Here is a 13998-nt window from a genome sequence, read left to right as displayed (position 1 = left end):
TATATATATATATTAGAAAGAGAGAGAGAGAGAGAGAGAGAGAGAGAGAGAGAGAGAGAGAGAGAGAGAGAGAGAGAGAGAGAGAGAGAGAGAGAGAGAGAGAGAGAGCAAATAGTATTAATGTTATTTGAAATTGTTCATTTCCAAAAATAAGCCTGGAACCTATAATATAATTATTAAAAACATTACAAAATCTATCTAACTGCGGAATACTAAGTAAAAAAAAAATATATATATATATTCAAGAAAAATTTCCATAAAAAGATAGATATATTGATTGAATAAATACAATCATATATCTTGCAACACCAACCACATATGAAAGTATAGAAACTGGAAGGAGTGATTACTTAGTTGTAATTTTGAGCTATATGTAATAACATTATAATGATTGTAGTGAATCATCCATACAAAGAAAAATATATAGTTGATGATGAGAAATAGAGAAATATTTACATAATAAAATAGAATACCATAACATACAGTAATACCTTACCCGAACTTTATGAAGTTGGTCCACAGAGAGATCATACATTCACTCAAAACAATGTCTGTCTTCGTGAAATTTGTGCCAGATGCTGCAATACCGTAAGCCCCCAGGGGACCTCCGAAAACATATGTCAGCTCATTTGCTGTAGACCCTAAATTTTTTTGCTGCAGAATATAAGTAGAACATATAAAACCAATATATCTATTTAAAATCAGAGTATATATCGAAGCCCATTGCGTTGGTCATGCAATCAACACGATTAGCTTTATTTGTATTACTAAAAGTAAAACATATATTTCCAGATATATATATATATATATATATATATATATATATATATATATATATATATATATATATATATATATATATATATATATATATATATATGTATGTATATATATATATATATATATATATATATATATATATATATATATAAACATTCACAGAAAATTAATTTACATTTCCATTGACATATTTCTGTTATTAACAAGGGAGTTAACATGTGGTAAATAACCCCACCCTCCCTTACTCGAAAAGTATTGCATTAGTTGATTAAATTTCATAGTAACAACATATAGCGTTAGAACTTATATTAATTGGAACTCAACATCTTTTACCAACCTTTACCTCCGAATGGTGGGTCTCACTTCTGTGATCCAAAACATACAGATACGTTGTTCTCGAAGTTGTGTAGAGCTGACTGGCAAGCAATGAAATAGGAGAGACTATGTTTGCATCGTGAAGAGCCTCTCCCGTTAAATCCCTGATATTAATTGGATGATGTTCGGCACTAGCCCAATCAGTGTACTGAGCTGTAATAGCTAGCATGATTTCCTGTAGAGTAAAAGAAAAAAATCTTTAGTCGTAAATTTTCTATAGTGAATAACTTACACTCTCACTGATAAGGGACTTATCAGCAGACATCCACGGCTCGTTATTCTATATTATAGTTGTTTTTTTTATCGAAGCAATTTAACTTTAAAAATAATGGAGAAAAAGATTCTCTCAATTAACGGAAATTTGTGATGAAAACATGTTGCTTCATGGAAGCCATATTTTACCAACTCCATTTAATGAAGAGTTACAAACATCTAAATTTACCTATAAAACTGCAAAAAAACATTTAACCCTCGGCGTTTAAAGTTACTACGTTTACTGAGAAAAACACACGTGCAGAAAACTGCAATAAACAAAATCAAGAAAAACAAGTTCAAAGTTACGACGGCAAGCTTCGGCGCCTCTTTTCTGCTGGAATATATGCCTCAGGATAAAACTGCCAGTATTTGTGGCGTAATAAAATCGATGTTTAACTGCAATGAATTCTTTCGGTAAAATAGATTGTAACTCTTTATGAATGAGTCAACCAAATCCTTAGACTTTTATTAATTGTTTTATGTGCATTCTTGCGTTTTAACTATTATACTCAAAATACGCGAGAGTGTATGTTTATATCTATTTCCCCTATGCACCATTTCAAATTGGAGTGTCTGGCTTTTGAAAGCATATTTTTGTTGGAAAACTATCTCAACAATAACCTGACACTGAGCTGTCTAACAGAGTTGATTAATAGATTAGTCATTAGTGTCATAGTGAATATGTTACTATCGTCCGAAGTATATTTTATGATAGAGCGTTCGTATGGTAGTTTGTTTTTGTTTATAGAGCATTTTGTCACTACGTAAGTGAATGATAGACACATCATTCATCAAATCTTTTGGGGTTTAAAGTGCATCGAAGTACGTAAAGCCATGAGAAGTTATTGTTCATTATCATGTAAAGCCTCTTTCCTAAAAAAAAATAAAATAATGAAAAATAAAAAGGAAAGGATGATTATATACCGGTTCCATGTGTTTAATCAAGATTAAATATACCTAGTGCATATATTTGATAGTAAATAGTTGCTATTTCTACATATACAAATGTAAGATGTGCCTAAGCCCCTTAGACAGTGAATCAAATACATATTATGGATATAAATTTTATGGAATCCTTATTTTGATGTTATTGGTACGTAACATAATTCGAATGAAAAATCTTTCATTGAGGAATAATTCAATACTTTTAGCATGGCCCGCATTTCTGAGAGTGGCGGGCAAATGATCTAACAATGGGTGATAGTATCAGACGATTGATTGTCCTTAACTAGAAAAATCTTCCTCTGGTCGTATCTAGTGTCCCTATATCATAGTTGTCATTGCTAAAAGGAGAAACAGAAACTAAGAGCTAATTACTGGCCTAAGCAAGGGATATGAATTGTGTCAGTGAGTGGGGTGTGAAAACTATTGTGAAATAAGAACAAGATACGTTAAAAATGATAAATAAAAGCGTAAAATGTCTAGAAAAGATGAAAGCTATAGTCGTTGTTTCTATGGAGGACGAGGCTGAAAGGGGCTGTCGAAGGCCGCGTAGTTGATGAAGAAAACATAGGTGGACATGGCTTATCAACGAATTTATAAGCAATCAGAACTAACAACAAGCGACAATAACCATACCATCGTACTCGAACGTATCTCAGACTCATATGATAATATAGGCACAGGCAACAGTGGCGATAAAAAATCCGTTATTTGATAACTGTCCCAGTTACAGTTGACAATCATGCCGTTTGACGACTAACATCCAAGAGATGGGTTTCAGTCAACAAAAGCCTTCTTGAGAGAATATAATGTTGGCTGGAAAAAATAACAGATTCAACAGTTACCTGAGGAAGTAATCAAAATGTAAATAAAAGATTGGCCTCTTGAGTGTCTCAGACACCATACTGATGTACATCAGCAACCGCAAGAGATATACACATTACTTAACTCATGAATACGCGATATGAGGAAACCCATCAACCAAAATTCAGATGTGATAGTCTTTCCCTAGTTTGGCAACCCAGATATACAGTCATTGTAATTAAATCGCAACAAAAAATGCCACCCTGCCAAATGGTGATAAGCAGGCAATTGGACATAAGCGTGATATGAGGGTCACAAACCCTCATCTATACATATTGGAATGTCATGATAACAATACAAAATATTATTGATAGCCGGAAAGAAGAGAACAATTCCAGATAAGCTGTTAACCTGTAAGAAAAATTATTAGCGTTTAGGATGTCATTGACATGAGTATTAGATAACAACCCCAATCCAGAATATAGTACGCTGTGGTTAACAAATGCTGGAGATCTTAATTTTGGCTCACAGTGTAGAGAAGAATTACATTTATGAGTTAAGTTCCTGCCTCTGCTACTTCTTTAATCCCTACAGCTACCTCTTCTAGCAGCCAGGGGGTGAAATGATCCCACCCAACATCTGAGGACGAGGGGAAAGGTTATTGAAAGAGTTTGAGAAGTGGAAAGTCGTGTTGCTCCGCCTTACAGCAGCAACACAACGGAAAAGAGAGGATTCCATATTTGAACTTGATTACCAATTGAAAAGATTTGAGTGTATTAGAGAAATCACATGACTCTTGGGTGACTAATGGATGTCTCTAACGTTGTTACAGCCAAAGCCCCTTAAACGATCAATGAACGTCTCTGGCGTCATCAAATTAATTTTTCAAAAACAATTAAAAAATAAGAAATTGCACCTGTTTATGCTCTCGGAAATATTTATTTTTTTCAAAAAGGTATATTTTCTTCACGTATGATTTTCTTGATCAAAGAAAAAAATATATTAAAAAAAAAAACGTGTTGATACTTATTTCTATCTTTCATACTATTTTTGGCGAGTATTTGTGTCCGCTTAGGTAGCGTTTTTATTTATTTTTGTTTTCGCCAAATAACTCAAACTTTTCCATATCTAGACATGCATTATTGTAATTCTCACCATTTAGCCGTAAATCATGAGGTTTTAAAAAACAATCCAAAAGATATGCTATAACACAAATATCAAGATGAATTGATAGGAAAGTTTTATTTATTATTTAATTCATCTATTTTGCCAACATTAAGAGCCGAGGTCCTCGGTGCATCACGATATGCAACATAAAGCGATTGACAAAGAGTTAACCAGCTGGTCGAGTATGTGAATTGGGCGAGGTCAGAGTAGGCTAAAAAAAAAAAAAAAAAAAAAATCTTAATTAGCCATCTAATTATTTACCTGGGTTCAAAACTGAAATTGCCAATTTGATAGGTGACATACAAAGAAGCATGAGCTCCGCATGGATAAGTCAATATATCTGGAACCATATTATTATTATCTCTCTAGTTCATTGACAAAATAATGTAGAATTTATGTAGCCTTTAACTGAAACATATTTAGACCATATTTAGGAAATGGACCAGGTGATTTTGAAGAAGTGATTAGATAAATTTCATGCATATATGAGATTACCTATAGACTTATACAAGGGAAATTTTTTTCTATTGTGGGTAAAGTTTCCGGGGACATGGTGAACTCCGGTTCGTCCACTGCACACAAACCCATTATAGATGATGATGGAAGATGATCATATGGTTTGCTCAATTAGCTGATGCCTATGCCTACATAAGAGTGAGAAACAAACACTTTTGTTAGGGGGCCTGATTCAGATTGTAGTATCAGTCTATTAATCACACCCCTATGGACATGAAATGTGTATGCAACAGCGCAAATGACTTCCCCATCTATATTCACCCCTTAGACTACTAGTACATTACAATTTCTATAGTTTCACGACTGAGTATAGACTATTACATACACTGAGCAGGTAGATTTTTTTTTCTTTTTCTTTTTTTTTTTGGTATAGGTGTCAAATCATACCCAACCATTTCAAAAGGTTCAAGTATTTTAATTACCTTCAAAAAGTTGAATTTAACCAAAATGCCCCATGTTTTTAGCGAATTGATCAGTTTTTTAACTGGTACTTAGAACCTTCACATTTACCATTCTTTCCAGGATACCGATGTATATAATCTGGTAGTGGCTACGGGTACAAAGGTTAAGATAACTGTTGCAGTAAAGGCTTCTTTTTGACCTATGTAGCCAGCGAAAAATGAGTCTAAGAGTCCTTGCCTTAACATGGGCTTGCCGATACTAATTTCTAATGCTATTAATTATTTCTTCTAAACTACAGTGCTTGTAAATAACGTTTCGACGAGGAAGAAATTAATTTCATCTTATATTTTGTCTGTTTTTTTTTTTTTTGTTTTTTTTTTTTTTTTTTTTAGATTTCAATTTCATATATATAACGAATCACTCATGGCTCCGCTTTGATTAACAGTGTGGGAGATTAGAACATGGCGCAGATTGGGGCGTTCACCATATGTCAAAATTGATCATTTGAATTTTGAGGGCATGTCCGCACTCATCTGGGAGCGAGGAGCTGGGGCTGGCTAGTGTCTTGGGCCCCATTGAACAATACATAATAATGATAGACATCATATATAACTAACATATAGAAGTGTTATGTGTGTGTAACAATAATGGAGCGTGAAATAGTCTGTTGAGGTATTTTCTACAATTTTAGGTGATTTGAGCAATTTAAGTATGCATGGTATTTCAGAGAGCCTCGCTCATCATCTTAAGAGGAGCACTAATATAAGCAAATTGTCATAAACAAAAATGCAACCATTAGAGATGTTTCTTGCGAAACTATGTCCAAGTGTTTTATTGATAGAATCAGAAACAGAAGCCGAGTGCAAATAAATGACCTAAGCACAAGACTGAAATCCTTTAATTACATAAGTAATATGAATAGTCATAACCATAAAAAACAAGTAAAAACAATAAATCTAGTAAATTACAATAATTTATGAAATAAATTTAACACTATCAATAGAAAGCCTTACAAAAACTAATATTAAAATCCGTACTTAAAACAAATGCATAATTATACAAAGTATGAATGACAATAATAACTCTTTAATATCGGTGATGGGCTTTTGTACATGAAGAATATTATAACAATATTACAAACTCGGTCGGACGTTATAAGAAACCCTCATAACATTTGAGCAATATTGGGTGTATTTTTAATATATGTCTCGATATAATGTAGGTAACAATAGGAGCTATCAATTTCAAAATTATTTTTTTAATGCAAAAGTCAATTTATTTTGTGAAATTCGTGTGTCAAAAGAGGATGATGAAGTATCACAAGAACATTTTCTGTCTAGCTAATTTTACCTAAAATATAATTGATATTGATGCGTTATATTCCAGCATATAGATATGTTAATCATTTAGATATGAATAGCTTTAGACTCCAATATTTCACTCACTTGAAATTGAAAACCGCATTGCTTGCAAATGAAAGTAACTGCTTCTTTTATATAATTTTACCCACCTGCAAGTGAAAACGATAATTATTCTTGACAAACGTTCTGAGAATTCGTTCTCTGTAATCCATGCCGAATCCAAGCTGTACTTCATCCTCGTTGAATAGTTCGAGGATATTGGCTGAGGTCATTCCGAGAAGGAGGTCAACTGGAGTCCTACCCTCCTTTCCTGTTAGGATAATATAGAGAGATCAAATAACATCGTTTTCTCATATATTTCATCTATATGTGAATTTTTATTTCATCAATAATGTTGGATTTGTTCGCATAGTTATAGAAACCTCTCTCTCTCTCTCTCTCTCTCTCTCTCTCTCTCTCTCTCTCTCTCTCTCTCTCTCTCTCTCTCTCTCTCTCTCTCTCTTCATATGTTCCTTTGTGCATGCTAATATTCCTACCTATTTTACTATGTTGATGTATCCAGTCTGGTTTGATCGTAACACCATCAACACTGGGGCCAACCGCAGCAGCATACTCTGGCACATTTAACTCTACCTGAAGGTAAAAGTAAGATGTCCTCACATATTATGATTATACTGTAGGTATAAACTTATCCCAGAAAATTTTAAGAGTTATATTTTCTTATTGCTAATTATCTGGCAAGTTACTTAATGGTTAGATAGTCCTTAGAGTGAAATGACAGCGATATAAAATTATCCGTATCTTCTTATATACCTTCATAACTTTCTCCTTGTCCGTAAATATTTGTTTACAGAAATCAGCGTTTGCGAAGGCTTACTAGCCATATCACTAGTGTTTGTTGTTTCTTCCATTCTGTAGATTCAAAAGGAATATCTACATTTTCCCCTCACACCCACGCCCATTTCCATATCTCAGAACTTTACACCTACATGCTAAGTCCTTACCCTGAATGCTTGAATTGTTCCAATATAAGATGTCAAACAGCTATTGCAATATTGAACATTACTAGTTTTATTAGCATCACAACAACCACTATTATATGTATATATATATATATATATATATATATATATATATATATATATATATATATATATATATATATATATATATATATATATATATATATATATATATGTATATATATATATATATATATATATATATATATATATATATATATATATATGTATATATATACATATATATATGTATATATATATATATATATATATATATATATATATATATATATATATATATATATATATATATATATATATATATATATATATATATATATTACTCGTATGTAAAAAAAAATCAATCACTCCCATTTGTTTATCTGTATACCATACTAACCGCATTAACATTTCCAAAGATAGGTTGACTTCTATAGCAACTGAAATATCAAAAGATCTAGTAAATATCGTTTAAACAAAAGGTAAAGGAAATACGTAATGAAAAGGGGCACTCAGCTCACTTATAAATCTGGTTATGAATCAGAAATGTTCATTCACCCCCTTAAACATGTAACTGAGGAAAGTAATGCTTGTAAAACTCATGTCTGTGCTATTTTCAGAGACATGTAGACTAACTGCTAAAGCCTATTTGAAATGCTGTTAAAAAAAGGGGGAGTTGGCGCCTTTAGTAAGCCCATATTGTCGAACTGCTATGGAAGTGTCACGGCTGTCAAAAGGTGCCATGTATTATATGGCGAAATTTATACCTCTCGTGGAGTGAGATAGGAACATTTACTTACAGTATATCTATCTATCTATATATCTATCTATGTATCTATATATTTATCTATCTATCTATATATCTATCTATCTATCTATCTATCTATCTATCTATCTATATATATATATATATATATATATATATATATATGACTTTCTATGGCATCGCATTAGAAAAACAAAATTGTAAAGCTAGGATTTAACGTCAAGTTTATATGCTTTGTCAGTAGGGAGTTACATTAGATTGTAAAAGTTTATCACAATATTTGTCTGTGAGGCCACTATAGCTAGATCATAGTAAATTTATGATTTTTTTATGAGAAGATTAATCTGCTTAAGGTATCAACAATTGCTCTCAACAGAGCATGGATTTTTTTAATGATAAAGCACTAAGTATGTTATTTTGTGACTCAGAAATCAAACAATAAACACTGTCAATATTTGTACAGTGTTCAATGAACAGGAAGCAACATGATTTTATAGATTTTTATATTTTCATTGTGGCAAAATGTTAGAAAAAAATTAAGTTTTTCTACAAGTTTTTACTGTATGTCTATAGCTCTCCTAGTAAAACGAACAAGCAATAATTCAATATTATGCTATTACAATAGCCGTAGAAAGCATTCGGTTAATTATAACCATGATAGAACCCCTTTTCATTTTCTTGACGTAATATTCTTTCTAGAATTACAAAGCTTAAAGGATTCTGAGAAGGATTTTTTTTCACAATATACTTTTTTTCACCATACTTTTCAACTCGTACAATACAAGCATTAAAAAAAATAGGATTGTTAAGTTTTAAATCACTTTTGATATTTATAAAAGGATAAAGTTTTATGGATCTATTATCATATAAACTAAATATTCATAATATTATTTTCAGTTCTGTCTTACAGAAGATAATTTACGTATACATATATTTTCCTATTATGACAATTACACCAATATATTTCATAATCCTTTCATATCAAAATCTTGCATTTATATCGAAATAATTTCTCATAAGTATGTTTCTATATTTCCTCCTTCAGCGTTCTCAAGATGTCCATGTGCATTTATGAATATTTCCTTATAAATATCAACTATCAGGTATAGAACTTTTGAATTAGTATTGGAATTTATATACTGCTCACATAATTCTTCATGTTTCATGTATATATATGTATGTATATATATATATATATATATATATATATATATATATATATATATATATATATATATATATATATATACATATTTATATATATATATATATATATATATATATATATATATATATAAATATATACATATATATATATAAAGATATATATAAATATATATATATATATATATATATATAATATATATATATATATATATATATATATATATATATATATATATATATATATATATCCGTATATATACACACACTAACACAAACACACACACACACACACATATATATATATATATATATATTTATATATATATATATATATATATATATATATATATATATATATATATATATATATATATAATATATATATATATATATATATATATATATATATATATATATATATATATATATATATATTTATATATATACATATACATATATATATAAATATATATATATATATATATATATATATATATATATATATATATATATATATATCATATTTATATTCAGGGATATATATATATATATATACATATGCGGGTGTATATATATATATATATAAATATATATATATATATATATATATATATATATATATATATATATATATACTGTATATAAACATATATATATATATATACATATGTATACATATATGCATATATATATATATATATATATATATATATATATATATATATATATATATTTAATTTATTTATTTATTTATATATATAAACATATATATATATATATATATATATATATATATATATATATATATATTGTGTGTGTGTGTGTGTGTGTATGTGTGTGTGTGTGTTTGTGCGTGTGTGCGTGTGTGTGTGTGTGTGTTTATGTGTATGAATAAATATCAACACATTATCGTGCTCAAGTAGACATAAATATTTACCTCATACTTGGGATTGAACCATAGTCCCTTCCAATGAAAGGTCAGGTCACTGCCAACCATTCACCAGACGCCATAAAAAAAGTTGGAACCTAACTTAACTGTTAATATGTAGTTCAGGATATAATTGTTGAGACCTCAGTCTCCTACCAGCGAGTTTTCCCCGTTTCTCTGGCCCATCATATGACACAATTCATGGTAATTCATTCAAATTACCCCAAATGAGTCAATATGGATAAATATCAACACAATATCGTGCTCAAACTGATATAAATTTCTACCTCATACTTGGGATTAAACCTTAGCCCCTTCTAATGAAAGGGGCTAGGGTTCGATCTTAGTTTGATCATTAGTTAGCTCATTTCTATTTTACTCATGGTCATTATCTTTAATATTTTGAATTAGAAAAGCATAAAATAAGATTTAAATCGAAAAGAAAAACAGAAATGTAGAGCTGAAAATGAAAATGAGTAAAACTAAAAATATGTTAAAAGAAATGCAGAAGTGTATATCTGAAAATGAAAATGAATAAAACTAAGAATATGTTCAATGAAAATGCAGAACGATAACAAATAACTTTTTGGACTAACATGTAGGGATTGTTAATGAACATGCGTACAGAGGGCAGACAGTAAGCGTTTCCAAAGGAGAATAAACCGATATAAAAAGATCGAAAAGCAGGGGATAGAGAAATATTGGTAAAAAAAAAGAGAGAGAGAGAGAGATTATGGAATATAAAACGCCCCTTTCTCTCAAAAGAAATATATTTAATCAGGTAGTCTTACCAATATTAATTTACATAAAAAAAATCTTGGAACCTTACTAAAGCCTAATGGCACAAGGTAATTACAACTTAAAAAAGGTAAAAGGTAACATGGATACGAGAGAAAATAAAGATATTCTGATATATAAGAAAAATTAATGGACATACGCAGGACGTACAATGAGATGGATACAAAAAGCCAACGAATATCTCAGCTTATGTCCATTACTACTCAAATCAAGGCAACAAAGTTAAAAAATCAGTATTTACTTCTATGTTTTTAAGAGCATTTCGAGTCTGCAGCCCTGAATATATTGATGATGAAATAAATGAGATTAGAGCAATGAAGTACCCTGAAATTGTGTTGGATGATGCACTAAGAACAGCAAAAAAGACTCTTTTCGGTACTGATAACAGGAAAAACTACAATACACAAAATTTACTTGTACTGCCTTATAGTAATTCTTTTAAAGAAATTCCCCAACTGTAGAAAAATGTCAATGTAAACGTTTCCATTTAAGAGTAACAATGCAATAAAAACAGCCTTAATAAAGAATTCTCCTGACAATAGCAAGGGATGTGTATATCGTATTCCATGCAATGCTTGTGAAAAATTATATATTGGTCAAACTGGTAAAGCCCTAGAAAAGAGAATGGAATAATATAAGAAAAGTGTCAAATATGCTCAAGATAATAATATACTCTTTGCCCTCGTTAGAGATAAAAATCACACTATTAATTGGTCATGTGCAAAGAAATTCGTTCATTCAAATAACTTATTGGAAAGAAACACGATAGAGTCCATTTTCATAAAAAAAAACTTTGAAAAAAACTTGAATATTGGACATGGAATGTAAAAACTCGACGCCTTTATATGTAAAGAGATTTGTAAGCTATATAAAAAAAATTCAACCACTTTATGTAGAACTGAATGTATTGTGAATAATTAACGTCACCGTGAAATTAATATTTAGACCTAAGCTACCATTCACTGAAGGGAATAATTATTTTTATATAGTATGCATAAGTACATTGGCAGTATATAGGGTTAGGCTAGATATAGGTATTGATATATACGTATATATATGTTTATGGTAATAATGTTATATGTGCATATATATATATATATATAATATATATTATATATATATATATATTAAATATATATATATATATATATATATATATATATGTGCGTGTGTGTGTGTGTGTATATATATATTATATATACATATATATATATATATATATATATATATATATATACATATATATTATATATATAAATATATACATGTTAATCATGTGAAAGAGAACATGTATATATAAGTCTATGTATGTGTCTGTATATGTATTGCAGTATGTGTACGTGTGTATATGTCTATGCATATATTATGCATGTGTGTGTGTATGAATGCCAGTCTGTGTATACGTATGTATATGTCTTTATTCTATATTTATATGTAAAATGTGTTTTATATATACATATAGTTTTGCTTATGTATTTATATATATGGCTACCGTTATTCATATAAATAAACTGAATTGAAAGTCAAAACAAGAATTTAACGGTCACCAGAAATGACTCTTTTTGTCAGGTGTCTAATGAGGTTTGATCTCCGCCCAGTAAACACCTGATAACACTCCAGGTAGCTGGTATGGGAGTGTCATTGTTCTATAAGCCTGTCTATCTATATATCTATTTATCTTCAGCCTCAAACTTATGTGATATTTCCTGCACTCTGATAAGTAAGCATTGCAAATCCTGTTGTGTTCTGCTAAGAACGATAGCATCATCAGCATACTCTAGGTCTGCTAAATTCCTATCACCAATCCAGTCCAATCATTCTCTCACCATCTCTGACTGTTGAACACATTACAAAGTCCATGAGGAGGATAAACAACATTGGTGAAAACAGATTCTCTTGGAGGACTCAGCTGTTTTCTGGAAATTTCTCTCTTACATATATATATATATATATATATATAGATATATATATATATAATATATATATATATATATATATATATATATATATTATATAAATTTTACCTTCAGTATTTTGGTCGACAGATTTATCCCTTAGGCAGTGAAGTAGTGCTTCGTAGTTATGATAGAGGTCGTTGGGCACACTGCATCCAAGTTGCGTCGCTGTCTCTATAGCATAGTGGACGGGTTCTCGAACTGAAGCCCAGGGACTTAGAGCGGAACCGGACATCAGGATGGCTCTTTTAAACAAAGCTGCCGCTGTTAATGGTATAAAGAGGGTCTGCTAAAGATGGAAATTATTGTAGTGGTCATTTTGAATATGTAATTTTCAAGGTCCTATGTTATTTTAAAATTATTTGTGTTTTGATATAAAATCGGTTTTCATAATAAGATAACGTTGCGACACTTATGTTATCGTGTTTATATTCAATGAAATTTCCCAAAGCAGATTGATTAGTGTAGATTTTGCCTACATATGCACACACAGGGTTATATATACCATCATACATTGATAAAAAGGTATATATGATATATTAATAAATGGACACATTTGTATGAACGTTCGTATGTATGGAGGTATGTATGTATGTATATATAAATATATATATATATATATATATATATATATATATATATATATATATATATATATATATATATATATATATATATATATATATATATATATATTTATATAAATATATATATATATATATATATATATATATATATATATATATATATAGTATATACA

The 13998-nt window shown here is 29.7% G+C and overlaps 1 pseudogene; it reads right to left on the bottom strand.

The window, feature by feature from the left end:
* LOC137645025 (neuroligin-4, X-linked-like) overlaps positions 1-13998 on the bottom strand; it is a 69502-nt pseudogene that overhangs the window by 5492 nt on the left and 50012 nt on the right.

This window comes from Palaemon carinicauda, chromosome 1 (assembly GCF_036898095.1).
Source record: "Palaemon carinicauda isolate YSFRI2023 chromosome 1, ASM3689809v2, whole genome shotgun sequence".
NCBI lineage: Eukaryota > Metazoa > Arthropoda > Malacostraca > Decapoda > Palaemonidae > Palaemon > Palaemon carinicauda.
This window is presented reverse-complemented; position numbering and strand designations above follow the sequence as displayed.